Consider the following 27,902-nt stretch of genomic DNA (forward strand, 5'->3'; position numbering starts at 1 on the left):
TGGCATCACCCTTCCCCTAACCCCTGACTGCTCAGCTCCGGGCTCAAAAAGAGACCCCTTCCTTCCGCTTGAGGACAGAAGAAGGAAGACTGAGGAGGATTTTGTCTTGCATCTTGGATACCAACTTAGCCACAGAAGGATAGGTCAGCATCATGAAGCTTTGTTCTAGGCCCTAGCTGGCAGATGACAATTCTAGACATACCCTGGGCCAGAAGGGAATCTGCTGCCTTAATGGAAAAAAATCCAGTCTTGTCAGCGTTCATCACCTGCTAACTACCTAAATAACCAGCAGTGATACCCAGGCACTGCATCATGGCCTTGGTAAGCCTCTAAGACTCGCTGGCTTCAACTACCAACACCGCCACAGAAGGATACAGCACCAGTGGGCTCTTGGGGTCCCCAATTCCAGGACTTGACTCTTGGACAGCATTTCTGAACCTGCCCTGGGGCAGAGGGGAACCCACTGCCCTGAGAGGAGTCTAGTCTCAGGCTAAACAGCATTCACACAACCTGACCTAAGAGTCCTTGGGCCTTAAGGGAACATGGCTGATAGTCTGGCAGTACTTCTCATGGCCAGGGGTGGTGGTGGCTGTGGGGTGAGGTTCCTCTGTCTTTGTAAAAGGGTAAGGAAGAGTGGGAAGGACTACATCTTGCAGTTTGAGTGCCAGCTCAGCAACAATAAATAGAAAATCAGGTAGACTCCTAAGGTTTTGGACTCTAGTGCCTGACTCCCAGACAGCACTTCTGAACCCACTTGGAGCTTAGAGGACCTTGGTACCCTTGGTAACCTGAAGGGAAGGAGCTTCAGGTGGCTCAGAACAGACAGAGAGAGACTGTATGTTTGGGAGAAAGTAAGGGAAATAAACAAGAGTCTCTGCCTGGTAATCCAGAGAATTCTCCTGAATCTTATCTAAGACTAACAAGGTTGTACCTCTGTGAGTCTGCAAGAACCACAGCATTACTGGGCTTAGGGTGCCCCCTAAGGTGGGAGAAAGTGAGACAAATCACCTTCACTAAAAGGAAGACTAGAAGGAAGAAAAGACTATAAAACAATCAGAAAACAAATAACAAAGGGCATGAGTAAGTTCTTACTTGGCGGGGCGCGGTGGCTCAAGCCTGTAATCCCAGCACTTTGGGAGGCCGAGACGGGCGGATCACGAGGTCAGGAGATCGAGACCATCCTGGCTAACATGGTGAAACCCCGTCTCTACTAAAAAATACAAAAAGCTAGCCGGGCGAGGTGGCGGGCGCCTGTAGTCCCAGCTACTCGGGAGGCTGAGGCAGGAGAATGGCATAAACCTGGGAGGCGGAGCTTGCAGTGAGCTGAGATCTGGCCACTGCACTCCAGCCTGGGCGACAGAGCGAGACTCCATCTCAAAAAAATAAATAAATAAATAAATAAATAAATAAATAAATAAATAAATAAAAGTAAGTTCTTACTTAACAATAACATTAAATGTAAATAGAGTAAACTCTCCAATCAAAAACACATAGAGCGGTTAAACCCACTTGATCACGGTGGAGTATCTTTCTGATATGCTGATGGATTTGATTGCTTAGTATTTTGTTAATAATTTTTGCATCTATGTTCATCAGGGATATTGTTCTGTAGTTTTCTTTTTTGTTATGCCTTTTTTTGGTTTTGGTATCAAGGTGATAACAAAGACAAGTAAAAAATGGAAAACTACAGGGCAATATCTCTGATGAATATTGATGCAAAATACTCAACAAAATACTAGCAAACCAAACTTAACAATACATTAGAAAGATCATTTATAATGACCAAGTGGGATTTACCCCGGGATGCAAGAATAGTTCAACATATGCAAATCAAGCAATGTGATACATCATATTAACAGAATGAAGGATAAAAATCATATGATCATTTCAACTGATGCTGAAAAAGCATTTTATAAAAGTCAACATCCTTTCATGATTAAAAAAAAAATCCTCCAAAAACTGGGGATAGAAGGAACACAACTCAACATAATAATAGCCACATATGATAGATCCATAGCTAGTATCTACTGAATGGGGAAAAACCAAAAGCCTTTCCTCTAAGATATGGAACATGACAAGGATGCCCACTGTCAACACTGTTATTCAACATAGTACTGGAAGTTCTAGCCAGAGCAATCAGACAAGAGAAAAATACAAAGGGCAACCAAACTGGAAAAGAAGAAGTCAAATTATCCTTGTTTGCAGATGATATGATCTTATATTTGGATAAATCTAAAGATTCTATTAGAAAACTATTAGAGTTGAGGCCGGGCGCGGTGGCTCAAGCCTGTAATCCCAGCACTTCGGGAGGCCGAGACGGGCGGATCACGAGGTCAGGAGATCGAGACCATCCTGGCGAACATGGTGAAACCTCGTCTCTACTAAAAAATACAAAAAACTAGCCGGGTGAGGTGGCGGGCGCCTGTAGTCCCAGCTACTCGGGAGACTGAGGCGGAAGAATGGCAAACCCGGGAGGCGGAGCTTGCAGTGAGCTGAGATCCGGCCACTGCACTCCAGCCTGGGCAACAGAGCGAGACTCCATCTCAAAAAAAAAAAAAAAAAAAGAAAACTATTAGAGTTGATAAATTCAGTAAAGTTTCAGGATACAAAATTAACATAAAAATCAGTAACATTTCTATATGCTAACAGTGAACAATGCAAAAAAGAAATTTAAAAAGTAATCCCATTATAATAGCCACACATAAAATTAAATACTTAGGAATTAACCAAAGAAATGTAAGATCTCTAAAATGAAAACTATAAAATACTGATGAAAGAAATTAAAGAGGACACCAAAAAATTAAAATATATGAATATTGTTAAAATGTCCATACTATGCAAAGCAATCTACAGATTCAATGCAATCCCTATCGAAATAACAATGACATTGTTCACAGAAATAGAAAAAATAATCTTAATTTTTTTTTTTTTTTTTTTTTTTGAGACGGAGTCTCGCTCTGTCGCCCAGACTGGAGTGCAGTGGCCGGATCTCAGCTCACTGCAAGCTCCGCCTCCCGGGTTTACGCCATTCTCCTGCCTCAGCTTCCCGAGTAGCTGGGACTACAGGCCCCCCCACCTCGCCCGGCTAGTTTTTTTGTATTTTTTTAGGATGGTCTCGATCTCCTGACCTCGTGATCCGCCCATCTCGGCCTCCCAAAGTGCTGGGATTACAGGCTTGAGCCACCGCGCCCGGCCTCCTAAAATTTATATGAAACCACAGAAGACCCAGAATAGCCAAAGCTATCCCAAGCAAAAAGAACAAAACTGGAGGAATCACATTACCTGATTTCAAATTATACTACAGAGCTACAGTAAGTAAAACAGCATGGTACTGTCATAAAAGTAGACACATAGAGAAATGGAACAGAATAGAGAACCCAGAAAGAAATCTACACACCTGCAGTGAACTCATTGTCAACAAAGGTGCCAAGGATACATACTAGGAGAAAGTGATTCTCCTCAACAAATAGTGCTGGGAAAACAAGATATCTATATACAGAAGAATGAAACTAGACCGAGATGGGCAGATCACGAGGTCAGGAGATGGAGACCATCCTGGCTAACACGGTGAAACCCCGTCTCTACTAAAAAAATACAAAAAATTAGCCGGGCGAGGTAGCGGGCGCCTGTAGTCCCAGCTACTCGGGAGGCTGAGGCGAGAGAATGGCGTAAACCCGGGAGGCGGAGCTTGCAGTGAGCCGAGATCCGGCCACTGCACTCCAGTCTGGGCGACAGAGCGAGACTCCGCCTCAAAAAAAAAAAAAAAGAAAGAAACTAGACCCCTATCTCTCATCATATATACAAATCAAATCAAAATGGATTAAAGAAATCTAAGACCTCAAACCATGAAACTACTACAAGAAAACATCAGGAAAACTCTCCAGGACATTGATCTGGGCAAAACTTTCTTGAGCAATATCCCACAAGCACAAGCAACCAAAGTAAACATGTACAAATGGGATCATATTAAGTTTAAAAGTTTCTACACAGCAAAGGATACAATCAATAAACTAAAGAGATATCCCACAGAATAGAAGAAAATATTTGCAAGCTACCCCTCTGACAAGGGATTAAAAACCACAATGCACAAGGAACTCAACTCTAGAGGAAAATGTCTATTAATCCAATCAAAACATGGGCAAAAGATTTGAACTGACATTTCTCAAAAGAAGACACAGAAATGGCAAACAGGCGTATGAAAAGTTGCTCAAAACCGTTGCTCATCAGAGAAATACAAATCAAAACTAAAATGAGATATCATCTCACCCCAGTTAAAATGACTTATCTCCAAAAGACAGGCAATAACAAATGTTGGCATGGATGTGGAGAAAAGGGAACTCTTGTACACTTTTGGTGGGAATTAGTACAACCACGAATAAGAACAGTTTGGAGGTTCCTCAAAAAACTAAAAGTTGAGTTACTATATGATCCAGCAATCCCACTGCTAGATATATATCCAGAAAAAAGGAAATTAGCATATCCAAGAGATATATGCACTCTTATGTTTTTTGCAGCATTGTTTACGACAGTTAAGATTTGGAAGCAACCTAAGTATCCATCAACAGATGAATGGATAAAGAAAATGTGGAACATATACACAATGGAGTACTATTCAGCCATAAAAAAAGATGAGATCCTGTCATTTGCAACAACATAGATGGAATTGGGGATTATTATGCTAAGTGAAATAAGCAGGCACAGAAAGATGAGTGTCACATGTTCTCACTTATTCACGGGATCTAAAAATCAAAACAATTGAACTCGTGGAGATAGAGTAGAAAGAGTTACCAGAGGCTGAGAAGGGTAGTCGGGGGATGGAGGGAAGTGGGGCTAATTAATGAGTACAAAAAAATAGAAAGAATTAATAAGACATACTATTTGATAGCACAACAGGGTGACTATACATTTTAAAATAAGAAAAAAATGTAACTGGATTGTTTGTAACTCAATGGATAAATGCTTGAGAGGATGAATACCCTATACTTCATGATGTGCTTATTTCACATTGCATGCCTATATTAAGACATCTCACATACACCATAAATACATACACCTACTGTGCACCCACAGGAATTAAAAATAAATAAAACACTTTAGAACTGTACATTGAGACTACTTCAAGTTGCATCATTTAAAAACTATACTGAGCCCAAGTCACATGAATTTTACAACCAATATTAAAGAAAGTAAGAAAAACTGACATCATAAGTGGAGATATATCAGCTTTTAAAAAAATCCCAAAATGAAGTTCTGAAGGGAAAAAAAAGAACATGTTTAAATATAGCATGACAGTATTCTAAGCCAGATCCAAATGTCAGTAGTGTCTCCAAATGAAATGTTAAAAGAATTACCCCATTTTGTATTTTATTATCTGACTGCTTATACAGTAGAAAAGTAGTAAGACTAAAAAAGTTAGAAAAGCTGAATTTTTGTCTTAATATTATTTTATTCATTGGTCAGCATTTTTTAAACTATCAGTATGTCAACTGTAAAATGGCATTCAAAATTATAATGAAATCATCAAGTGATATGTAAATTCATAGTAAGCAATATAAATTCTATGCTTTCTTATCGTTAGAAATAGGAAAAGTAACATTTTCAAATTTTCTCTGCCTTTTGAAAATTAATTAGCTAACATTTATGAAGTTTTTATACCTTGGAAGAAAACTAATGTTGTAACAGAAAAAGGCAGAGGGAAGATGGTACCTTTTTTTAAATCATGTTAGTAAAAAAGAAAGATTATTAAACTAACGATGTTAACCAGTAACAACCTGAAAATAAAGTCAATATTTATTTTTTTCATAAACAATTAATGAGGGTGGATAAAGTCAATATTTCAGTGTATATTTTGCCCCTGATTTCAGTAAAACATATAAGGCTGAAAACAAATTATAAATTCATTTTAAAACACATAAAATTATATTTGGTATTACAACTCTGAAGTTTTTAGTGCGACCATTTTCAATAAATTACTTTTTGTTAACCAAGACTGACCCAAAATAAGAAAATATATCAAAAGAAGAAAGAAAGGGAGGTAAGGAGGGAGACAGGGAAGGAAAGATACCTCTTCAAATGCTTCAGAAATAATTCTAGAGTAATGAGTTTTAAAGATTCCAAATGTGGAAAAGTCATCTATTAAGTATTAACTAGAGACTAACTCCAGGTTGACAGTGATGTATTCTCTGGAAAAGACTTTGCCTAAGGGAAGTTTTTCAGACTTTATTCACACACACACATCCCATCCCCTTGTCTATATTTTTAAATCAGAAATTTTCCTGCCCAAAGCATACCAGATTTCAATATTTCAAAAACATCTCAAAGGCCCTGACCCATAAATTATTTATTCCCTGTGGATCATAGAACCAACTTTTTCACTACCAAAAAAACTTTTGATTAGTTAGATGGTTCCCTGTTTGAAATCTGAAAGAAATGAAAATCATAATAGTTAATTGATTATCCAGAAATAGACTCATGGTATTGATTATTCATGCATGATCTGAAAACTCTTACTACTACAGAAAGAAGCAATATGAACTCTGAACTATGTCTGTAAATTTCAGCTCACTGACTGGCAACAGTAATCTTCCATCCATTTGCATAATTATTTTAAAAACTGCATCTTAAAACTCATTATGTGTTCATTTAACAAATAATTATCAAACACTTTCTAAGTGCTAGGCACCAATAGAAAGATTTAATACTCTCTGCTTTCAAGAAGTTTATGGCTTAATTATATATTCATGTATAAATGTACCATCAATAAAGGAAGAATAGGACAGAAAGAAAACTGAATATTTGAAATATAAGCCTTAAAAGTTCCTGTTAGAAGGAGATAATTTAGGATCACATTCATCTGTACCTTTTCCCTTAGAACTCAAGCTAATATTACATATCTGACCTATTGACTAGCTGTCTGAGAATTTGTAACATCATTCAAAAAGAACACTATTAAGATTTACAGCTAATATCAAATCTTCTAATAACCAATTGGTACAAGTCCCTGAATGTATTAATAGCAAATTCACTTTTTCTTTTTCTTTCATGGGCCCACATTTAACCTTTAGACTCAGATGATACTGAATTTCTTCAAACTAAAGTGATAGTTCAACACAGTAGACACACACACACACACATACACACACACAATGTAATGTTCACAGGAGAAAACTGAATCCCTGAACAGATCAATAATGAGCTCTGAAATTGAGGCAGTCATAAATAGCCTACCAACCAAAAACAAAGTTGAAGTTGCACCAGATTCACACCTGAATTCTACCAGATGTACAAAGAAGAGCTGGTAGCATTCTCACTACTATTCCACAAAATTGCGAAAGGGAGAGTAACTCCTCTCTAACTCATTTTATGAGGCCAGCATCATCCTGATACCAAAACCTGGCAGAAACAAAACAGAAAAAGAAAACTTCAGGCCAATATCCTTGATGAACATCCATGCAAAAATCCTTAGCAAAATACGGTCAAACCAAATCCAGCAGCACATCAAAAAGCTTATCCACCATGATCAAGTAGGTTTTATCCCTGGGATGCAAGGTTGGTTCAACATATGCAAATCAATAGTGATTCATCACATAAACAGAACTAAAAACAAAAACCACGTGATTATCTCAATAGATGCAGAAAGGGCTTTTGATAAAATTCAACATCCATTCATGTTAAAAACTCTCAATAAGCTAGGTAGTGAAGGACCCTACCTCAAAATAATAAGAGCCATATACAACAAAACCACAGTCAGCATTATACTGAATGGACAAAAGCTGGAAGCATTCTCTTTGAAAACCAGCACAACCAGCACAAGACAAGGATGCCCTCTCTCACCACTCCTATTTAACACAGTATTGGAAGTCTTGGCCAGGGCAATCAGGCAAGAGAAAGAAACAGACATTCAAGACCAGCCTGGGCAACATGGCAAAAACCCATCTCTACAAAAAAAAAAAAATATATATATATATATATACATATTTTATATGTGTATATATATATATATTTATATATATATTTATTTATATAGCCAGACAGGGTGACACTTGCCTGTAGTCCCAGCTACTTGGGAGGCTGAAATGGGAGGATGGCTTGAGCCTGGGAGGTGGAGGTTGCACTGAGCCAAGATCATGCCACTGCACTTCAACCTGGGCAATAGAGCCAGACTTTGTCTCAAAGAAAATGCCACAAAAAGAATAAAATACTAAGGAATAAACCTAATGGGGGGTGAAAGAGGTCTATAAGTAGAACTACAAAACACTGTTCAAAGAAATCACAGATGACACAAAGAAAAGGAAAATATTCCATGCTCATGGATAGAAAGAATCAATATTGTCAAAATGGCCATGCTGCCCAAAGCAACTTATAAATTCAATGCTAATCCTATTAAACTAACATTGACATCTTCACTGAACTAGAAAAAAAAATTTCAACATTCATATAGAACCAAAAAAGAACCCGAAGAGCCAAGGCAATCCTACACCAAAAGAGTAAAGCTGGAGGCACCATGCTACCCAACTTCAAACTATACTACAGGGCTATAGTAACTAAAACACCATGGTACTATTACAAACACAGACACATAGACCAATGGAACAGAATAGAGAACCTAGAAATAAGATTTCACACCTACAACTATCTGATCTTCAGCAAACCTGACAAAAACAAGCAATGGGGAAAGTATTCCTTAAATGGTGCTGGGATAACTGGCTAATCATATGCAGAAGATTGAAACTGGACCTCTTTCTCACACCATATACAAAAATTAACTCAAGATAGATTAAAGGCTTAAATATAAAATCTAAAACTATAAAGTCCAGAAAGACAACATAAGTATTACCGTTCAGAACATAGGCATGGGCAAAGATTTCATGATGAAGTAGCCAAAAGCAATTGCAATAAAAGAAAAAATTGACAAATGGGATCTAGTCAACAAAAGAGCTTCTGCACAGAAAAAGAAACTATCAACAGAGTAAAAAGAAAACCTACAGAATACGAGGAAATTTTTGCAACTATGCATCCAACAAAGGTCTAATAACCAGCATCTATAAGGAACTTAAACAAATTTACAAGAAAAAAACAACCCCATAAAAAAGTAGGCAAATGACATGAACAGACACTTCAAAAGAAGACATACATGCACCAAACAATCATATGAAAAAAACATCAGCATCACTGATCATTAGAGAAATGCAAATCAAAACTACAATCTCACACCAGTCAGAATGGCTATTATTAAGAAGTTAAAAAATAACAGATGCTGGCAAGGTTGTGGAGAAAAAGGAACACTTATACACCGTTGGTGGGAATGTAAATTAGTTCCACCATTGTGGAAGACAGTGTGGCAATTCTTCAAAGAGCTAAACAGAGAGATAACACTCGACCCAGCAATCCCATTACTGGGTATATACCCAAAGGAATATAAATTGTTCTATTATAAAGACACATGTACACGTATGTTCACTGCAGCACTATTCACAATAGCAAAGACATGGAATCAACCTAAATTCCATCAATGATAAACTGAATAAAGAAAATGTGGCACATATACACCATGGAATACTATGCAGCTATGAAAATGAACAAGATTGTGTCCTTTACAGGGACATGAATGGAGCTGGAGGCCATCATCCTTAACAAACTAACACAGGAACAGAAAACCAAATACTGAGTGTTCTCACTCATAAGTGGGAGCTAAATGATGAGAACACAAGGACACATAGAGGGAAACAACACATACTGGGGCCTATTGAAGGGTGGAAGGTGGGAGGAGGGAGAGGATCAGGAAAATTAACTAATGGGTACTAGGCTTAATACCTGGGTGATGAAAGAACCTGTACAACAAACCCCCATGACACAAGTTCACCTATGTAACAAATCTGCACATGTACCCCAAGCTTAAAATAAAAGTTAAAAAAGACTATTCATAAACAAATATATATATAGTGTTCTTTACACTATTATATTTCCACAGAAAACTCAGTTAATTATGCCAGTTATGCTAAATCAATGCAACTGAATATTACCAAACCATTTAAAATAAAATTATGAAAACATATAAAAATATAGAGAAAATATATGTTTGATTCATTCAATAAATATTCATTTAGTATCTGTGATATGTCCAAAATTACAGTTGACATTTTGGATTAAAGGATAAATCGCGCACAATCAAAATGCTTGCATTGCTCACAGCCTAGTAATGGGTATCTAGGAAGGGAGAGAAAGATTGGGAGCAATCCTAGGAAAGAGATGACAGTTTCTAGACAACTGGCTTGGAAATAGAGCACTGTTTTTTCAAGCGTCAATGTACAGGCTGACTGGCCTAAAACTAACTGATAGCATCATCAGAACAATTGTAGACAGATGTGGACCAGAGTGACACTCTAACCTGGGATGGTAAGCCACTGACTGATTTGCGGTCAGGTTTTTGGTTCCTTTTGCTTCAGTGCAGAGGTAGGGCTGAAGACCCACATGAAGACTGAGAAAGGAGATAGATGTGTAAACTCTACATTTAAATTGATGTAAGAACACTAACAGGGGTATATGAAAGATGTTATAGGAGCAATGAGAAGGAAGTGCTTAATTTGAAAGTGGTAATGAGAAGATTGGGAATTTTACAGAGAAGTTGACATTTGTGCTTAATCTTGAAAAATAAATAGAAATTTTCAGAATTATACATGTGCACACACACACACACACATACAAACCATCCAAAACAATAACATCATGAAGGCAGAGAAGCATAAAAGAATGTGTGTGGCCCCCAGTATTTAGTGTGGTAGGATCATTAAGATTAGGGTGAATGTGGGAAGTGGTGGGAAATGAACCTGGAAGGGTAATTATAGGTCAGATTCTAGACTTGGATGCTTTGCTACAGAAGTTTGATGTTGTCTTTTGTAGCCAATGAAAAGTCATTATTGGATTTTAGGGATGAAATGACCAGATTTGTCTTTCAGGAGTGTCATAAGTGCATGAGTTTCTTAATTGCAGTAGCGTAAAAAATAAATTGGAGAAAATCTAGGTCGAAAGCAAGGAGACTCCTTCGTGCAGAGGTGGTCTAATCCATACTAGAAATGATGAACACTGACTCAGATCTGTGGCAGCAGAGATAGAGAAAAGTAGATACTTGGGATCAATAGCAGTGACTGACTTTATCAGGTTAAGCAGAGTCTGGAAAGAAGATGTGAGGGGGAATATGGAGTCGAGGATTCTCAGCTTGTGCAAGCAGACAGATAAAGATGTCATTATATAAAAGTACAGCTATGAAAATTATACATGAACCAAGACTAGATGGTAACCTACAAAAATAAAGGAAAAAAAAGTTTAGTTAGAACAGTAGGACAGCTTGTTTGCCAAAACTTTTTCAATGTCATATTGTGTGTCTGAAATTGTTTGGAGCTACATCTAGTTTTAAATATTAACTCTGTAAATCATTAGTTTTATAGTTTTGAGCAGGTTATTCAACCTCTGTGAATTGTCTCACCTAAATATTTATTTATTTATTCATCTTGTTTCAAAAACTATTTTAAGTAGTTTATAAAAATAAATACAATTCAGCAAAAAAAGTACAGTCATATGCCACATAATGACATTTTAGTCAATGACAGACCACAAGTAGAATAGTGGTCCCATAAGATTATGACATTGTAATTTTACTGTACCATTTTTATGTTAAGATATACAAATATTTACCATTGTGTTACCATTGCATAGAATATTTAATACAGTAGTGCTCTGTGCAGATATATAGCCTAGGAGTGGAGCAATAGGCTCTACCATATAGCCTATTTATCTATATAACTAGATATGGCTATACCATCTAGATTTCTATAAGTACATTCTATGATTTTGCATGACAAAATTGCCTAATGACACATTTATTAGAATGTAGCCCCATAGTTAAGCAAATGCATGACTGTGTATGAAGAGAGATAAGGAGAAGAAAAAGAATATGAGAAACAAAATGAATCAAGTGCATGACTTATGATAACATAACCTTGAGCAAGAAGTGAGCTCAACATTAGTTCTGAGACTGCCTGTCTACCCATAGTGGAAAACACAATGAGTTCCATGAATCACATTGTTCATTTTGGCTAGCAACATTTCAGAGAAATTTATCCATTATATCTTCATAATACAGATTCTAAAAACAGTGATCAGCACAAGAAATAACATCCCTTGAGTTCATGTCATTTGCAGGGGCATGGGTGATGCTGGAAACCATCATTCTCAGCAAATTAACACAAGAACAGAAAACCAAACACCGCATGTTCTCACTCATAAGTGGGAGTTGATCAATGAGAACACATGGACACAGAGAGAGGAACACCACACACTGGGGCCTGTCGGGGGCTGGGGGACTAGGAGAGGGATAGCATTAGGAGAAATACCTAATGTAGATGACAGGTTGATGGGTGCAGTAAACCATCATGGCACGTGTATACCTATATAACAAACCAGCACATTCTGCACATGTACCCCAGAACTTAAAGCATAATAAAAAAGAGAGAGAAATAACATCCTAGAACTTAATACAATGCCAAGTTTCTCAATGCCAGCCAATGTTGTAACAGGTAAGCACAAATCAGCAAAAGCACTTCTACAGGGACCAAAATAACATAAGCTGGGTAAAGAGCTATCTCAAGGTCTGGCTAATTCCAGGAAAAAGTTTTAGCATATTTAAAGTGATGAAAAGCTTGCATCTTTACTTATAAAATCTCTCACAAATATTCCTTCCATAAAGATTACTCAGTGACATCATCTGACCACCTTCCCACCCCAAGTTGTTTTCCTAATGATTCCTGAGACATTGGTCTGACAATGACAGTTCTCAAAATTCTCAGCCTCAATACAAACAAAAACTCAATTTTCAGAAATACAAGATGCAGCATAAAAACTCATTAAGTAGGGCCAACTGAAGGAAGTCTGAACTCATGAAAATTCTGAATATTCAAAAGTTATTCCAGTCCTTTAATATAAGCAATTGGCTAAAGAAACTACTCATTAGACTCCCTCAAAGACTTGCTTTAGTAAATGATTATTTCTAATTAGTATACTTTTCTACCATTTACTGCTGTTAAAAATTTGAAAATGGGTTGTTTTCCCAAATTGGTTAAATAGGTTAAGTGCCTCTCTTGACCTCTATCAACTTATTTATAATCTATTATTTGCCTACTCTTCATTATACCTAAGGTATTAATTCAGGCAGTGAGAGTTTACAGAAGTTAAAACATAAGGAACCTTGATCTTAGAATTAGTCAGGTGAAGGCTATGTCCTTCTTTTGTCTTAGTAATGTTTCTATAAATTATTAAATACAAGTTGGTGTTTGTGAAGTGTGATAATTATTCAATGCAGTTTTCCTAAAGTTCAAAAAATAATACGTATTAACGTAAGACTTTGAGTGGTTAAGGATTGTGGAGGGGTATATTCCAAAGCTGTTCTTTATAATCTCAAGCCTATCATAGCTCACACAGTCAAGATATCCCTGGACACATCTATTTATGATTAAACATTTTTTAAAGAGCATAATGGTCCTCCTTTAGTCACCAATAATCTTTCACTAAAGCAAAGGTGTTAAATCAGCAGAATCAATGTCATTGCCATGGGTAAAGAATGTGATGACACTCTTGTGCAGCCAAACAAAAGTGTGAATAAGAGGCTGAGATAAATAAGAAAAATGTGTTCTTCACTCTGAAAAAAGCATTTCAAAGTGAAAGCTGCTGTTAATACTAGTTTGTGAAGCACAAATGCCCAATAAGTAGCTTTTAGCTTTTTTGTTAAATTTTATGACTTTTGATACCTTTAAACTTGTATATACAAACATATATAATCATAGGCTAAGCTTAAAATAAGTTTTGACTTTTTTGCAAGGCAAATCTAGAGTAGTAATACATTTTTAATAAAATGTAAATTTATTTATTTATATTTAATTTGAGTTTGAGAGTTTTTTCAACATTTATTTTGGATTTGGGGGTACATACACACATTGTTACCCAGGTATATTGTGTAATGATAAGGTTTGGAATACAGTTAATCCTGTCACCTAGGTACTGAGCATAGTACCCAATAGTTCATTTTTCAACCCTTTCCCCCCACCTCCCTCCCCACCCTAGTAGTCCCAGTGTCAATTGTTGCCATCTTTGTGTCTCTGAGTACCTACTGTTTAGCTCCTACTTATAAGTGAGAACATGTGGTATCTGGTTTTCTGACACTGCATTAATTCATTTAGGATAATGGCTTCTAACTGCATCCATGTTGCTGCAAAGGAAACGGTTTTGCTATTTTTATGACTATATAGTATTCCATAGTGTATTTGTACCAGATTTTTTTAATCCAATTCATGGTTAATGGGCACCTAGGTTGATTCCATGTCTTTGTTATTGTGAATAGTGCTGCAATTAACTTGCGGGTGCATGTGTCTTTTTGGTAGAATTATTTGTTTTTTGGGATATATGTCCAGTAGTGGGATTGCTGGGTCAAGTGGTAGTTCTGTTTTAAGTTCTCTGAGAGACTTCCAAACTGCTTTCCACGGTAGCTGAACTAATTTACATTCCAACAGTGTATAAACATTCCCATTTCTCTGCAGCCTCACCCAAATATTTTTAATTTTAAACAATAGCTATTCTGACTTATATGAGATGGTATCTCATTGTGATTTCTGGTTTGCCTTTCTCTGGTAATTAGTGATGTGGAGCATTTTTTCATGTTTTTTTGCCACTTATATGTCTTCTTTTTTTTAATTGCATGTCTTCTTTTGAGAACTGTCCATTCATCTCTTTCTTTTGCCCATTTTAATGGGGTTATTGGTGTTTTACTTGTTCAATTGTTTAAGTTCCTTATAGATTCTAGGTATTAGACTACTGTCAGATGCATAGTTTGTGAATATTTTCTCCCACTCTGTAGGTTTTCTGTTTACTCTGTTGATAGTTTCTTTTGTTGTGCAAAAGCTACTTAGTTTAATTAGGTCTCACTTGCAATTTTCGTTTTTGTTGCCATTGCTTTTGAAGACTTAGCCATAAATTTTTCCCAAAGTCGATGTCCAGAATGGTGTTTCCTATGTTTTCTTCTAAGATTCTTATAGTTTGAAGTCTTACATTTAATTCTTTAATCCATCTTGAGTTAATTTTTCTATATGATACAAGGTTGGGGTCCAGTTTCATTTTTCTGCATGTGGATAGCCAGTTATCCAAGTACCATTTATTGAGTAGACAGTCCTTTCCCTATTGCTGATTTTGGTTTACTTTGTTGAAGGTCAGCTGGCTTTAGGAGTGCAGCTTTATTTCTGGGTTCTTTCCTCTGTTCTATTGGTCTATATGTCTGTTTTTGTACCAGTACCATGCTGTTTTGCTTACTGTAGCCTTACAATATAGTTTGAAGTCGGGTAATGTGATGCTTCTGGCTTTGTTCTTTTTTCTTGGGATTATTTGCCTATTTGGACTCTTTATTACTTCCATATGAATTTTAGAATAGTTTTTTCCAATTCTGTGAAAAATGTCATTGGTAGCTTCATAGAAATAGCATTGAATCTGTAGATTGCTTTGGGGAGTTTGGCCATTTTAATATTCTTCCAATCCATGATCATGGAATGTTTTTCCATTTGTTTCTGTCATCTATGATTTATTTCAGCAGCGTTTTGCAGTTTTCTTTGTAGAGACCTTTCACTTCCTTGATTAGAGGAGAAACCAAGGGGTATGTGTGTGTGTGTAAATTAGGCTGTGTTCTTCATTTGGCTCTCAGCTTGAACATTATTGATGTAAAGAAATGGTACTGATTTTTGTATATTGATTTTGTATACTGGCATTTTAATGAAGTCATTTTTCAGTTCCAAAACTCTTTGGCAGTCTTTATGGATTTCTAGGAGAGATAATTTGACTTCTTCTTTTCCTATTTGGATGTCTTTTCTTTCTTTCTCTTGCCTGATTGCTCTGGCTTGCACTTCCTGTATTGTGTTCAACAGGAGTGGGAAAAGTGGGCATCATTGTCTTGTTCCAGTTCTCAAGGGGAATGCTTCCTAAAATGTCAATTTTAAAGCCTTATTTTTGTCTTTGACTTTGAACACCAAAACGCAATCTCATGAACTAGAAAATTTACATTAAAACCGCCTTTTAAGTTTTTTTAAAGCATTAATTTAAAATTGCGTCTTTTAAAACTGGATTTTTAATTTTTGATTCTATAAGAATATTTTCACTCAACAAGCACTTAGGACCAGTTCTGAGTTTCTTCAGAGCCTTTCTTAAAAGATAAAGCACATGTTGAAGGTAGAATTATTCAGAATGAGAAGGTGGAGAAAAAATAACATAACATAAAATAACATAAAATAAAATAAAATATAAAGAATGGAGCTCTCATCCAAAATTCTAATGGCCCAAAAAAGCTACCAAAAACGATGCCTGAGAGGCCACCCCTCCTTTCACATTAAAAAGCTATAGTGATTTGTAAAGCCAGAGCTTAACAAATCACCCTGTTCTTCATCCTTTCCTTCACTAAGTTGTCAGACAGATGCAGAATAGAGATCAGCAATGTGAAATTGTGGTTTCTCAACTGAATTAGGAATTTTTCACCATGATTTTAATGTTCCTCTGTCGTGGGCCCTAATGGGAAACTACTAACAGTTATAAAACTCGGTTATACCATGGGAATCCATAGAAAGGGGTAAAGAGAAAGCAAAGGTAGAAAAGAAATGTCTTTATTTTGAACTCTAATAATTTATTAAAAAGCTATGTCTCATCTAAACAAAGAACAATGGAATAGGGAAAGCTGCTGCTTCTGGATCCCTTTTTCAGCAGCAGCTTCCTAGCTTCTCTCTGGAAGAAGGGAAAGATGATGGGGCTAGTCCATAGTTTCCCAGCCTTGGCAACATTGACAATTTGCACTAGCTAATCTTTTGTTGTAAGGGGGTACATTACAGAATGTTAGCAGCGTCCCTGGTCTCTACCCACTGGATGTCACTAGCACCACTCCAGTCATGACAACCAAAATATCTCCAGACATTGTAAAATTGCCCCTGGTTGAGAAGCATTAGGCTAGTCCCTGCACAAAATATTTCTAAATCTTTCTTTCATTCTTTAAGATCCTTTCAGGTAAGGGAATGGACTGCCACAGTCAGCAACAAGATGACTGGCAAACTCTTGTCTCCTGGAAACTTTTTCCTATATGGCATATTTTATTATTTTGTCAGTAAGTCCACTTCTATACCTATCTTAATACTCCATTTAATATTTCTTAAATATAATATATTTAAAGACATAAAAGATGATAAAAGAGAAACATCTTTAGAACTAGGCAGCATAAGACCATTCTACATTAATTCATCTTACCTCTACAGGAAACTGTCATAAAAAGCACCCAAAATTGAAAATAGTAAAAGAGAGGTTAAAACTCACCTCAAAACACAGATAGTAACAAACAACAAGGAATAAAACCCACTATTATCTTCCATCTTAAAAAAGCAAATCTTTTTTCAACTCCACAACTCCCATCCCCAGCCACATCATCATTTCTTTGCTCCCTTTACAGCAAAACCCTTCAAAACAGTTGACTGTGCTGTCTTTAACTTTCCTCCTCTCCATTCTCTCTTAACCTACTTCATTCAAAGCAACATTGCCACCACTTCACCTGGACTGTCTTTATCAAGGTCCTCAATGACCTTCATATTAATAAATACAAAAGCCATTTCTCAACCCTGATCTTACTTGACCTATGGGCAGCATTTGACACTGTTATTATTCTCCTCCTTGATACACTTTCTTCCTTGGTTCCAGGACCCCACACCCACTTCTTAGACACCAGTTGCTCTTTCTCAATCTCCTTTACTGACTCCTCCCCTTCTCACTTATCTCTTAATAATGGAGTAGCCCTGGGCTCAGATCATTTCTCTCAATCTATACTCAATTCCCAATGAGTCATCCAGTCTATAATCTTAAATACCACCGATGTTCTGATGACTTCCAAATTCATATGATCAGCGCCTCTCTCCAAGACTCTAGACTCACATATCCAACTTCTTACTTGTCATCTTCACTTGTATATCAAATAAATATTTCAAACCCAAATGTGTCCAAAACTAAACTTCTGATCCTTCCCCATAAACTTGCCCCTTCCACAATCTTCCAATATCAGTTGATGCCAATTCCACCTTCTCTTGGTTGTTTAGGTCAAAAACTGTGCATTAATCCATCACTCCTTTCTTTCTCTCACGTGAAACATCCTGTTAGTTTTAAAATATATGTAAGTTCTACCAGAAAAATATATTCAGTATCCTTCCATTTCTCCTATTCTCCACTGCTTCTACCCTGATAGATGCCACTATCATCTCTCAACTGAATTATTTTTTATAAGCATCTTTTTATTTTAAAATATTAATTGACAAATAAAGACTATGTGTTCAAAGTACACAACATGATGATTTGGTATATGTACACATTGTATAATGAATAATCATTACAACCAAATTAAATAACACATCTGACATAGTTTGGGCTGTGTCCCCACCCAAATCTCATTTTGAGTTGTAACTCCCATAATTCCCACATGTCATGGGAGGGACCCAGTGGGAGGTAAATGAATCAGGGGGGTGGGTCTTTCCTATGCTGTTCTCATGATAGTGAATAAGTCTCACAAGATCTGATGGTTTTATAAGGGGGAGTTCTCCTGCACATGCTCTCTTGCATGCTGCCGTGTAAGATGTGACTTTGTTCTTCATTCACCTTCTGCCATGATTGTAAGGCCTCCCCAGCCATGTGGAACTGTCAGTCAATTAAACCTCTTTCCTTTATAAGTTACCCAATCTTGGGTATGTCTTTATTAGCAGCACGAAAACAAACTAATACAATATCCATCATTGTCTATGCTGTATATTAAGTCCCCAGAACTTGTCTTACAACTGTAAGTTTGTACCATTTGACTAGTATCTCCTCACTTCTTCCACTCCCCCAGCCTTTGGCAACCACCATTGTACTCACTGCTTCTATGAGTTCAACATTTTTAGATTCCACATATAAGTGAGATCATACAGTATTTTTCTTTTTGTGCCTGGTTGATTTCACTTAGTATAAAATCCTCCAGGTTTATCCATGTTGTTGTAAGTCAATACCAAAAAAAAGAAAGAAAGAAAGAAATCACCAAATAACCCAATCTAAAAATAGGCAAAGGAACTGAAAAGATATTTTTCCAAAGAAAAAGATATGGAATCAACCTAAGTGTCTATCCATCTATCCACAGATGAATGGATAAACAAAATCGGAGGGGTGTGTGTGTGTGTACACATTGGAATATTATTCAGCCACCAAAAGAAGAAAATTTTTACTGAGTTATTGCAAAAGATTCCTTACTTGTCTTCCAGCTTCTCATTACCCCTACATATTGGCTCAATATTTTCAACACAGTCGCCATAGCAATTCTTTTAAAATGTAAGTCAGATCATACTTTTCCTCTGTTCAAAATCTGAACTGGTGCCACATTTCCCCAAAGTAAAAACCAAAGTCCTTAAATTTTTCTAAAAAGCTTAATATAATTTGGTCTTCCCTCATCTTTCTGACTTCCTTTTCTATTTCTATCCTCCTAATTCCACTTGCTCTTCTTTCTGCTAGTCAAACATACCAGGTATATTTTCACTGTAGAGTCTTTGCCCTGACTTTTCCTTCTTTCTGGAAGTCTCCTTCCCTTCCACTGTTTCACCTCCTTCAATATTACCTCTTCAATTGGTCCTACCCTATCAGTACTTGCAGTTAGCCCACCATCATCCCATGATTAGCAATCCAAATCCCCTTTACTATGCTTATTTGTTTTTTCTTTCTGTCATGGCACTTTTCAATTTTTAATATCAACAATGTATTTATGATTATTATTCATTGTTTGTCTTCCGTATCTACAGTGTAAACCTCATGAAGAATTCATTTTGCTTCCTGATTTATCCCAAGCATGCTTAGAATAGTGCCCAGTATATAGTAAGCGATTGATTTACACTTATTGAATGAATAGAGAACTACATGAATGAATAAAATAGATTAATATCCTACTCTCAAGTAGAAGAGATGGCAACCTGCCTTTTTAAAATCCTCTTTCTCAGTCTCCTATTTATACATCAAAGGACTAGCTGGGCTGGGAGGAGGAAGGGATTCTTTGGTAAGGAGGAATAGATAAATACAGTTGGAAAGATTTTCATTTGAATATTTTAGGGTTTCATTTCTTTGGGTTTTTTCTTTTTTAATTGACAAGTAAAAATTTATATATTTATGGTGTACAACTTGATGTTTTGATATTTACACACATTGTGGAATGGCTAAATCAAGCTATTTAACATATTCATTATCTCACACTCTTATTTTTGATGGTGAGAATAAAATATTATAGATTTTAAGAAACTGTCTGTCTTCTTAGTTTGGAGGACTGTGAAATCTTGTGCTGTTGGGAGATTTAAGGGCTTTTGTATTCTCTTTATCACTCTGATTTTTGGTTCGGTAGTGCTTCAATTTGGAAAGTACCTTCTAAACTAAGAGAACTAGAGGAGCCATGAATGAGTACTCAAAAAAGCAGAGGAGAAAGCAAGCTGCTACAAGAAACTCAAGAGAAACAAGAAAAGAGAACTTCAGGGTTTCAGCCCAATTCACTAAATTAGGAAAAAGGGCTAAGATTCAAGATCAGTGTTGAAACTGGTAACAAAGATTACATTTCAGGATAGAGGTGCAAAAATAATGAACCACAGGTATATTCGGTATATTCATTATCTAATGTTATGTAACATATTACCCCCAAATTTTAGTGGTTTCAGACAAAAGTAAGCATTTATTATCCCTTATGGTTTCTGTGATTCAGGAATCCAGAAGCAGCATGATTGGATAGCTCTGGACCAGGGCTAATCATAAAATTCAGTCAGATGTTGGCTGAAGCTAAAGTCGTCTGAAGGCTTGACTTGGTTGCAGGGTCTGTTCCCAAGATAGATCACTCATATAACTAGCAAGTTGTTGTTGTTAGCAGGAGACCTCAGTTCTTCCCACAAAGAGCTAAGATTCAAGAATTCTATGCAAGTCAAGAAATACACACACACACACACACACACACATAGTGAATTCTGAATATAAATTAGGAAATGAGCTCTTCTCTCTCCACACATATATACATATACATACATATACATAGATATCCTGGAGAATTATTTAGAGAGAGTAATATTTCTACATTAGCTCCCTAGGCCAAGTAAGGTGACCCAATGGACTTCACTTTTCTAAAAAGTCCAGTTATACTTATGTATCTTCTCTTACTATTCATCAAAATACCGACAATATTTTGGGCTGAAATGTTGATAACATCTCTATGAATCTCTGCTTCAAAAAACAATCCAAGGAATTCTTGAGTATTTTTACAACATGGCATCTGGTTTCCCCAAAATGAGCAACATAAGAAAGCAAAGGACATAAAAGAACAAGGCAGAAGCCATAGTGTATGTCTTTATGATGTAGTTTTCTGCTGTACAGTACTGATCACATGATCAGCTGTGATTCATTTTGGGAGGGGAGTATGAACAGGTGTGAATACCAGTAGGTAAGGATTCCTAGAGATGTTATCAACATCTCAGCCCAAAATATTGTTGGTATTTTGGTGAACAGTAAGAGAAGATACATAAGTGTAATTGGACATTTTAGAAAAGTGAAGTGCACTGGGGCACCTCAGTTGGCCTAGGGAACTGATGTATAAATACTACTCTCTTTAAATAATTCCCCAGGATATCTATGAGTATATATGTATATGTATGTGTATATATATACACACACATGCACATGTAGAGAGAGGAAGAGCTCAGTTCCTAATTTATATTCAGACTTCACTATATATATACATATATATGTGTATATATATATACATATATATGTGTATATATATATATATATACACACACATATATACACACACACGTGTGTGTGTATTTCTTGAGTTGCATAGAATATGTATTATGAATAATAAACTTGACCAATTTTCCTATACACATAGACTTCTTGCATTTAGCAGTGTTACTCACCTCTTACTCTATCATTTCCTCAATAGCTCCATCAACACTGAACCTTCTAACTCTAACATGCTATGATTCACTACTGTGAAAAAAAAAAGCTGATGTCATAAACACATTGTGTTGCAGTATCACTAAGGGACATACCCCATTCTTAGGTAACCCCTGAGATCCTACCAGCCTTGCTAGCCTCAAAGGAGTCACTTGGAGTATAAAGAGGGAAAGGAGACTGAACAAAGTCCTAGAGCTACAGAAATTCTTAGTATATTTTTTCATTGTTAATCCTTGGCAAAGAAGTAGAAAGTTTGGAGGTGGAAGTAGGCCATGGTTATCTTTAAAATAATCTATTATTATTTGTGTCTTTCCTGAATATCACAGCACCTTCTTGTCACCAATGCTTAGGGGAAAGAAAATCACCCGACATACCCATATCCCTCTTACCAACATCTCTACAGTAAAATGAGACCCAAGAGCATCATTTCCTTAACTAGCTATCAAGCAACTACCTCCGACAAACAGCAGTTACCATCAATATGTTCACACTATTTTCATTTGTGAGGTCTGTAATCCATCAGAACAATCTAATAATGACTAAGTCAAATCAAAGAGATTTTTTAAACATCTGTATGCATTTATTGTTACAAATGCTTCATTATTAAAAGATCGGTCAAAAGCATAAAGGTACCCTGGTTTAAACTTTTTCTGTGCTTGAATAAGAATGTTTCTCTTGGAACACTCTCATATCAGGCTTCCTCTTGGCAAAATCATGAACTGGCTGATGTTGTTTTAGAGGCTTTCTCATGTCCCCTTCCAAACATCACTCTTCTTCCATGGACCCCTTTCTGTTACCTAGGAGCCTCTCATGCTGCCTTCCACATTCCGCCTACTGTACAGGCATGTTCTGGACCCCTCAGAATCCCCCTCTACCATTACAATGTGTTTTTCCTAAGACACTTGCATTGAAAGGCTTGCCAGGGAAGCGACTAATCTTATCATCTTGTGCTAAATGTTAAATTAATCCTCATTCTCTCTAGAATTGTTTTCTAAGCAGGGATTCCTAGAGATGCTATCAACATCTCAGATTGAAATTGCATAAGTATTCTGGTGAATAGCAAGAAAAAATAACCTAAGTATAACTGGACTTTTTAGAAAAGTGAAGTCTATTGGGTCGCCTTAGTTGGCCTAGGGAGCTGATGTAGGAACATTCCTCTCTCTGAGATAGTCTTCCAGGATAGGAATGTATCTCCAAATAGCAAGTGAATATCCAGTGGCTTCCCATTGCACTTAAACTCTATATTCATTTTTATGACCAAAAAGTCCTGGCTTCTCCTTACCTGTCTCTTCCTTACACATTACACCTCTTCCTTTTGTCTGTGAATGTGCCAAGCTACCACCTCATTTCTACCTTAAGGCCTGAAGAGTTATGTTCCAGTTCCTGGCATGCAACTTACTTTTCATCACTTGTCTCCTGACACAATGTCACCTTTCCAGGCAATCTAAAGTAACCTCAAAATCACTTGCTCGCACATCACTTTATTTCTCCTGGTATTAATCACTATGTGAAATTTTCTGGTTCATGTATTTGTCACCTGCCTCTTCCAGGCCTCCTCCTACTTCATTGTCTATCATGTTCATCATGTATCCCTAGTGTTTTGCACTACGTACCAGAATCTGGTACATATTCAGTGCTCAATAAATATGTGCTAAATGAACAAATGAATAGATTAACCCAAACATAAGCTTTACACTTAAGTAATCGAGTAAGAAGTCTTTGTTGTATTAATATCGGAAAAGGCAGGGGAGGGGGTGGTAATATCATTATAACCAGTGTAACCAGCTTGCATTTATAAGACTTTTATTGATTATGAACTACAGCATTTTTTCATTAAAAACATTATCAATATTGAATTGTAAAATATTCCATTTGCCTTTCTGAAAAACTGTCCTTTTGATGAGATGTCACAAATGAATGCTAATGTCCCTTGAGAAATCCTGCCAACAGATCTTATTCTTCTATTAATGTTAAGAAACTGTATTTCTCTTTGGTCAATTTCTAGGCTTATGGATATGTAGTCTCTCTTGCTAGGACTTCAGAAGCCAATGAGCAACTTGCCTGTCACAAGATCCGATGAATGATCTCTCCCTGCATGCAGTGTAGCTAAGCAGAGAAGCAGCTCTTGTAAGATAATAACCAACACAGCACGGAATATTGTTAAACCTACAGTGTTTTATCCAGCAAAGTTCACCCCAGTAGCCTGCCCCTGCCAATAAAGCCTAGAAATTTTTTCTATCAGGCAGTCCCAGTTTAGTTGGTTGTAGCTTAGAAGCAGACATCTGAGAGCAGTTCAGCAAGCCTGCAGTCAGATGCTTTTGTAGAGTTCTCCTCTTAAAAGGCAAAATTGAGGCAAGTCAATAGATTACAACATTCTGGGTTTGCTTCTGTCATCTATTAAATATCACAATTCATCCTGCCTCGCTAAAGTGAAACTCCAAGGATTTGTTTTTAAAGGTGTCCTTCTTTCTGTGAAATACTAAATGAACTTGTTTTAAAAAACAAAAACAACTCAACACAAGTCGATAGGAGCTAAATAACATAACTTTTCCTTTAAGAAAAACATGTAGCATGAGAAAACCTTATTTTCAAAGCACTACATAAAATTCATTGAGACCACATGTCCTAGGAAAGCTTGATTATTAATCGTTCCAGAGAAACTGTTAATACTTAACATTAACTGGTATTCTTCAATTATTTCACTATCAAATTAAACTTATTCAAGAAAATACAAACAATTCCATACTGGCTTACAAAACAAAAACTTTTTGGTATTTTGAGGGGAGGCGGGAATAAAGGGGAGGTGTCTTTTTCATCAAATCTCTTATGCGAGCTCATTTCATTAATCTCCTTTGTATCTTTCAGTGCTTCTGCGAAGATTATTAATTTCAAGGGTAAGATTTTCTCTGGCTACCACGTACTGTAAAACTGTAAAATTTTTTCCACTCTTCATGGACCATTTACAATCTGCAAGGTTTGGGGTGGGAATGAAATGTATTTCTGCCAATGGATAGCCACATCAGCAGTGCTGAAAACCAATCCTTCTGTTTCACTTATCGTGCCATATCGCTCCATAAAAAAGGAGCGAACCAAAAGTGTAGCTCATACGCCTTGCCAATCTGGGTTTAGACTAATTATTTGATATCATGATAAAGAGAGGAAACTGTTTGTAGGTGAATATATTCTCCTTTCTTTACTCGTGTATCTCTATACCCATGCGCTAATTTACTGGGGGTGGGGGTGGGGTGGGGGGGAGGCAATCAGAGGTTTAAAGCCCCTCTAATTTTATAGGAGCTATATTTGAAAAAAAAGTCATTGCAATAAAATTATCATACATAGGTTATAATTTCAACAACAAAAAATCCCAGGTGTTTTCATAGTAACGTCTTCTTAAGAATTAAAGATCATGATTTTAAACGCTTTCCAATAAGTGCTTTGAGTACTCCAGAGCAATTAAAAAGCAAGCTGACGCACCAAGATAAAGTTGTGTCCCCCTAGTGACCTCTAGAGCGGAGCTAAGCTCCCACAAGCCAGACTTGGGAGGAAAAGCAAAAAGCATGCCAAAGCCTAGAGCGCTGCTGTAGTCCAAGCCAATGTATTCAGTAATACCCTTCACCTCTCAGCTCTCATCTGAGTTCCTGTCCTTTTTTATATAATCCCAAAGGCTCAGTAAGTCGCTGCCTCCCATGTCATTGGGCCCATTGTGTTGAAATCCAACTTCGAACGACGCCCCTTCCTCACCACCATCCTCAGGTCCAGTTCCCCCGCGCACAGCCTTCCTCACCGTGCATGGTGTCGAGCTCACTTCCACCTCTCCGCAGTGCTGCAGACAACCTCTTGGACTCTGCGAGTCCCCGAGCTAGAGCTTGGGAGCCGGCAAGCTGCTACCTTTGCGAGTCCGCGCTGCGGGCGCGGGCGGCTTGCACCTGCTCCCCCCGCGCGGGTTCTCAGAGTCCAGCGGACCCCTGGGCAGGACGCCGCCCAGGAGGCTCCCTCCCGAGTCGCGCCCTGGACCACGCCGCAATGCCTCAAGTCACCCCAGCAACAAGCTCTTTCTTGTCCTCCCCGCCATCGCTTCTCCCCGCGAACTTTCCAACTTTGGAAGCTCGGGTTCCAAAGGAGCAACAGGGAGACGGCTTAGCCGGAGCCTCTGCCCGCCTCGACAGGTTGGGGAGCAGGAAGTAGCCTGCAGGGACCTGGCCGGTAGCAAGTCCCCTTGACCGTGGGGAAAAGGAGAGGCAACCAGCTCCAATCTCCTCCTGAGGATTGAGGTTGGGGAAATGGATGCAGAACTTGTCACCCTAGGGACGAAGGGGCGGAGGCAGGGGGGATTGGAAGAAGAGAAGAGAAGAGACCATGAAAAACTCTCTCTCTCTCTCTCTCACACACACACACACACACACACACACACACACGAGAGAGAGAGAGAGAGAGAGAGAGAGAGAGAGAGAGAGAGAGAGAGAGAGATTGAGAGAGAGAATATTGATTCCAGAAAGGAGGAGACATTAGGAGCCGAGTAGCTTCTCTCCCCACTGCCCAGAGGCGAGGTGCAACAGATAGATACCTAAGCTCGCGGAGTAGCAAAGGGGTGGGGTGAGAGAGGAGTCTCCAGGTTTCCCCAGGAAGCAAAAGGGGCACAAACTCCTGTCAGAGTGTCCCCGGAGGCCAGGGGAGGTGCAGCAGCGCCGCGGCTCCCCTCACCCCCCGCGGGCATAGCAAACTCTTCCCCGGCAGGAGCCTTCCACTTGGCCGCGCCTGGATGTAAACAGGCCGGCCCGAGGGGCAGGCGGCGGGTGAGAGAGGGGAGGCAGCGAGGGGAGGAGGGAGCGGGACTCACCCTTGATGCTGGGGGGCTTTCTCTTCTTGGCCATCTTCTGCCCCCTTCCCTCCCCCGGACCCCCCACGCGCTTCCTCCGGCTGCCGCACAGCTCCCAGGCGAGCCCTCGCCACCGCTCTCAGCTCAGCGAGCTCTTTGTTGCTGTGATGGCATCTGCGAGGCAGCAGCGCGGCCAGGCTGCGCGCTCGGCTCGGCTCGGCTGGGGCGGGCGCCGCCGCCCCTCTGCTCTCGGCCGCGCCGCTGGCCCCCAGCTCGCGCTGCTGTGGACGCTGTGGCTGCGGCGGCGGCGGCTGCTCTGCTGCTTCTGCGGCTGGAGGGGGCAGCGCTGGGTCCCCGGAGCGCCCGCCCAGCGCTGACCTCCCCCTTCCCCACACCCTCCCTCCCCCACGCCCCCACCCCCGGGGTCCCGTCTGAGCCGCCAGCCCCCATCCAACCGGAGACCGCGCCGTCATCCAGCAGCCGCTACTGGGAAAGACGACGGTGGCGGCGGCGGGGAGCTGCTGGGGGGCGCGGAGAGACCGCGGCCATCTGGGGCTGGGGAGGAGAAAGCCAGGCAGAGTCTGATGGAGTCTGCGTCCCGCCTGCCTTCCTCTGGGCCTTCCAAGCCCCCTCTCAAAAGGCTAGGACGCGCTGGGCCCGCGAAAGACACCCGTCTTCACAGGCCAACCAGAACTCCGGCCACCTGCGGGAGGACGGCACTGTTCCTCGCGACCTGGCCGAGGAGCCGACCTCCTCCACAGCCTTCTCGAGGATAGTGAGCCCGAATTCCACGCGGGTGATGAGCCCCGAAGCGCGCGGTTGCCTCTGCTCCTCCCGAACCGAGTAGGAAAGAGGGGAGAGGGAAACAGGAGGCTGATGGAGGGGAGAGAAATGGAATTCCAGAGGTAGCCCACTGGCAGACACCTGCAAGATGGCTTTGTTGTGGCCCTGAAGCTCTCAATAGTGAGGGCCCAGGATAATTCCCTTGGGGCTGCGGGAAAAGAGGAAAGAAAGTTCACGCTCTCAGGTGTTG

General features: G+C 38.8%; 1 protein-coding gene across 2 annotated transcripts in view; it reads right to left on the bottom strand.

Moving 5' to 3' along the window:
- Positions 1-22,090, bottom strand: part of SLC44A5 (solute carrier family 44 member 5) — a 391,705-nt gene extending 369,615 nt beyond the window's left edge. The window contains exon 1 of one of the 2 annotated variants that reach the window (XM_033225324.1): positions 22,014-22,090. The gene's annotated coding sequence lies outside the window, so the exon portion shown is untranslated. The remainder of the gene's footprint in view (positions 1-22,013) is intronic. The other variant, XM_033225325.1, reaches the window with a different exon arrangement.
- Positions 22,091-27,902: the final 5,812 nt, after the last annotated feature.

Source organism: Trachypithecus francoisi, unplaced genomic scaffold (genome assembly GCF_009764315.1).
Source record: "Trachypithecus francoisi isolate TF-2019V2 unplaced genomic scaffold, Tfra_2.0 Lachesis_group12, whole genome shotgun sequence".
Taxonomy (NCBI): Eukaryota; Metazoa; Chordata; class Mammalia; order Primates; family Cercopithecidae; genus Trachypithecus; species Trachypithecus francoisi.